We start from the raw sequence: 4,693 nt of genomic DNA on the forward strand, positions 1-4,693 counted from the left end.
GAAAAATAAATGCAAAGAAACTCCAAACAACACAATTATTATCCAAGCAAGATTTCACTCCAAAAACATACCTAGAAACAAAATTAGGCTCAAGGACTTTATAAATACGCAATTATCAACTAAAAACACAAAAACATAAAAATAGCACAAAAACTAGAAGAAAAGCAAAATGCAATTAAAATAAATTAAAAGGACTTGGGTTGCCTCCCAAGAAGCGCTCGTTTAAGGTCGTGAGCTCGACCCCTTTTCTCTTTCAGGTGTAGGTTGGGGAACAAAGGCTAATTGCCACTTTAGCCTCAATCTTGGTGTCATCATGGTAATGTTTCAATCTTTGGCCATTTGCGGTGAAATCTCCATTTTTTCCTCGAATCACCACAGCTCCAGATGGATATGCATGAACAACCTCATAAGGTCCCGACCATCTAGACCTTAACTTCCCTGGGAATAGTTTCAACCTTGAGTTGAACAAAAGGACTTTATCACCGGAAACAAACTCCCTCTTGAGAATGTGCTTGTCATGCCATTTCTTAGTCTTTTCCTTGTAAATTTGGGCATTCTCATAAGCATCAAGTCTGAATTCCTCTAACTCATTGAGTTGAAGGAGCCTCTTTTCACCCGCAAGTTTTAAATCCATGTTGAGATTTGTGACTGCCCAGTGTGCTTTGTGTTCCAACTCTACGGGAAGATGGCATGCTTTCCCGTAAACAAGCTTGAATGGTGAAGTCCCGATTGGGTTCTTGTATGCAGTCCTATATGCCCAAAGTGCATCATCAAGTTTAGTGGCCCAATCCCTCCTTGACGGGTTAACAACTTTCTCAAGAATTGATTTGATTTCTCTATTAGAAAGCTCTACTTGGCCACTAGTTTGAGGATGATAAGGAGTGGCAAGTCGGTGATGAACTCCATATTTTTCAAGAACTTTCCCCAAAGCTTTGTTGCAAAAATGCTTTCCATTATCGGTGATCACTGCCCTTGGCACTCCAAACCTTGCAAAGATATTTTTCTTTATGAACTTGATGACCACCTTAGCATCATTTGTGGGGCAAGAAACGGCTTCAACCCATTTAGAGACATAATCCACAGCAACAAGAATATATTCATGCCCAAAAGATTTAGGAAATGGACCCATGAAGTCTAAACCCCAAACATCAAATAGTTCCACCTCAAGTATGCTTTGTTGAGGCATTTCATTTCTTCTCCCAACATTGCCTACCCTTTGACATTTATCACAATGCTTCACATAAGAATGAGCATCCTTGAACAAGCTAGGCCAATAAAATCCGGATTGTAGAACTTTAGCCGCGGTTCTAGAAGTCCCAAAGTGTCCTCCATAAGGTGATGAGTGGCAATGGTTTAGGACACTTTCAATCTCATCCTCGGGCAAGCATCTTCTCATTACCCCATCGGCACATCTCTTGTAAAGAAAAGGTTCCTTCCAAAGATAGTATTTTGCATCATTTTTGAGTTTTTTCTTTAGAGCACGGGAAGCATTTGGTGGGAATTTTTGACATACCACATAGTTGACCAAGTCGGAGTACCAAGGCAAAAAGGCCTTGATTGCCATAAGTTGTTCCCCACCAAGGTTGTCATCAATAGGCAACTCTTCTCCAACCACTTCCTTTTGATTCTCCAACCTTGACAAGTGATCGGCGACAAGATTTTCGGACCCCTTCTTGTCCTTGATTTCGATGTCAAATTCTTGAAGTAGAAGGGTCCATCTAATCAATCTCGGCTTGGCATCCTTTTTGTTGATCAAGTACTTGAGTGCCGAGTGGTCGGTGTGAATAATCACCTTGCTCCCCACAAGATAAGACCGAAATTTTTCAATGGCAAAAATCACGGCAAGCATTTCTTTCTCGGTGGTGGAGTAGTTGACTTGAGCATCATTTAAAGTGTGGCTTGCATAGTAGATCGGATGCAAGCTTTTATCTCTCTTTTGGCAAAGAACAGCCCCCACGGCAAAATCACTAGCATCACACATGATTTCAAACGGTAAGCTCCAATCCGGTGGTGACATAATGGGTGCCGAAATTAATGCCTTCTTCAACCTATCAAAAGCTTCAAAACAAGATTCATCAAAGACAAAGTTAGCTTCTTTAGAAAGCAAATGAGTAAGAGGTTTTGAGATTTTAGAAAAATCCTTAATGAACCGCCGGTAAAATCCCGCATGCCCAAGAAAACTTCTAATTCCCTTTACCGTGGTGGGTGGTGGTAGTTTCTCAATGACTTCCACTTTTGCCGGGTCTACCTCCATGCCTTTCTTTGAGATTTTGTGACCAAGAACAATCCCACTATTTACCATAAAATGGCATTTCTCCCAATTTAGAACAAGATTGGCTTCTTCACATCTATTCAACACTTTATCCAAGTTGGCAAGGCATTCATCAAAAGATAGTCCATACACAGAAAAATCATCCATAAAAACCTCCATGCTCTCTTCAATGAAATCTGAAAAAATGGCCACCATACACCTTTGAAATGTTGCCGGTGCATTACATAACCCAAATGGCATCCTCCGATATGCAAAAGTACCATACGGACATGTAAAGGTAGTCATTTCTTGATCCTCGGGGTGAATGGGAATTTGAAAGAATCCCGAGAAGCCATCAAGAAAACAAAAATAAGCATGCTTTGCCATCCTCTCAAGCAATTGATCAATAAAAGGAAGTGGGAAGTGGTCTTTCCTTGTAGCTTTATTCAACTTCCTATAGTCGGTGCACATTCTCCACCCGGTAACCAATCTAGTAGGAATGAGCTCATTGTTTTCATTTTCAACCACGGTTGTTCCACCCTTTTTAGGAACCACATGAATTGGGCTTACCCATTTACTATCCGAGATGGGATAGATAATGCCCGCACCCAACAACTTTAGAATCTCCTTTTTCACCACATCCTTCATGTTCGGATTCAACCTTCTTTGTGGTTCAATGCTCGGTTTATACCCCTCTTCCAAGTATATCCTATGCATGCAATAGGATGCACTTATGCCAACAATGTCATCAAGAGTATAACCAATGATTCTTTTATGCCTTCTCAACACATGCAACAACTTGTCAATTTCATCATCATTCAATTTAGCATTCACAATAACGGGATATGTAGAATTAGGACCAAGAAAAGCATACTTCAATTCGGAGGGTAGAGGTTTTAATTCTACCTTTGGATGATTATCCCCATTGTGATTATCCAATTGGTCTCCAAGACCAAATACTTCATGCTTTGGTGAGGATGGTTGCACCAATAATTCATTCTCATCAAAAAGTTCATCAAAACCACTTGTGTCTTCATCAATTTGCTCTTCCTCAATAGTATCCTCCACACCAACTCCCAAAGGATCATTAGAAATCCAATTGCTATCTTTAAGAGTTTCCCGGACACATGAATCAATAGTATCTACACAGAAGCATTCATCAAGACAAGGGGATTTGTTAGCCAATTCAAAAACATTAAACTCAACTTTGTCATCCCCAATTTCAAGCACCAAAGTCCCCTTTTTAACATCAATTACCGCCCCGGAGGTTGCCAAAAATGGCCTCCCAAGAATGATAGGAACTTTAGCATCTTCCTCCATTTCTAGAACCACAAAATCACCCGGGATGTAATATTTGTCAATCTTTACCGGCACATCTTCAAGAACTCCCACGGGGTGTTTTACGGATCTATCCGCTAGTTGCAAAGTCATGGCGGTGGGTTTGGGCTCCCCAAGTTGCAACTTTTTACATAAAGAATATGGCATCAAGCTCACACTAGCTCCCAAGTCACACAAAGCTCTTTGCACAAGAGACCCTCCAATAACACATGGAATAGAGAAGCTCCCGGGGTCTCTAAGTTTCGGTGGAAGCTTATTTTGGATAAGAGCACTACACTCTTCATTGACCGCAACGGTTTCACGGTCTTCAAATCTCCTCTTGTTGGATAGAATCTCCTTCAAACATCTTGCATAAGAGGGGATTTCGGTGATGGCATCAAGCAAAGGAATAGAAATGTCCAATTGCTTGATCAAGCTCAAGAACCTTGCCCTTCTTTCTTCCACCTTGGCTTTCTTGAATTTTTGTGGGAACGGGAGTGGTGGAATTTGTCTCAACAAAGGTTCAAGCTTTTGGATTTCATCTTCTTTGGATTTGAATAGGCAAGAATCCTTTCCTTTGCTTTGCACAACAACATCCTCCTTTAACTTTCCATTTTCAACTTCCGGCTCCAAAATTTGATCATTGGTAGGCAATTGTGGACCTTCAAGTTGCTTTCCACTTCTAGTGATAATGGCATTCATGTGCTCTCTAGGATTTTCGGGACAAGCGGGCAACTTCCCGGTTACTTTAGTGCTAGAGGTTGAGGCTTGATTGGCAATTTGATTTTCTAGCATTTTATGATGAGCACTCAATTGGTCCAACTTCTCCGAAACTTGCCTAAACCTCTCTTCGCTTTTCATTTGAGATTTAACCATCATATCTAGCATGGCTTCCCAATTTGGTGGAGGCGGGTTCTCTAATGGTTGCCTCGGTTGCGCATTAGGATTTTGAAATCCTAAATTTTGCCTAGATTGTTGTTGTTGACCACCTCTATAATTTTGCTGCCCTTGGAATCCCGGTGGTGGTCCTTTATTGCCAAAACTTTGGGGATTTGCAGCCCCCATCGAATTACTCCAAGAAAAACCGGGGTGGTTCCTTGATGCATTAGGATTGTAGGCTCCTTG

This window comes from Ipomoea triloba, chromosome 1, assembly GCF_003576645.1.
Source record: "Ipomoea triloba cultivar NCNSP0323 chromosome 1, ASM357664v1".
Classification (NCBI taxonomy): Eukaryota; Viridiplantae; Streptophyta; class Magnoliopsida; order Solanales; family Convolvulaceae; genus Ipomoea; species Ipomoea triloba.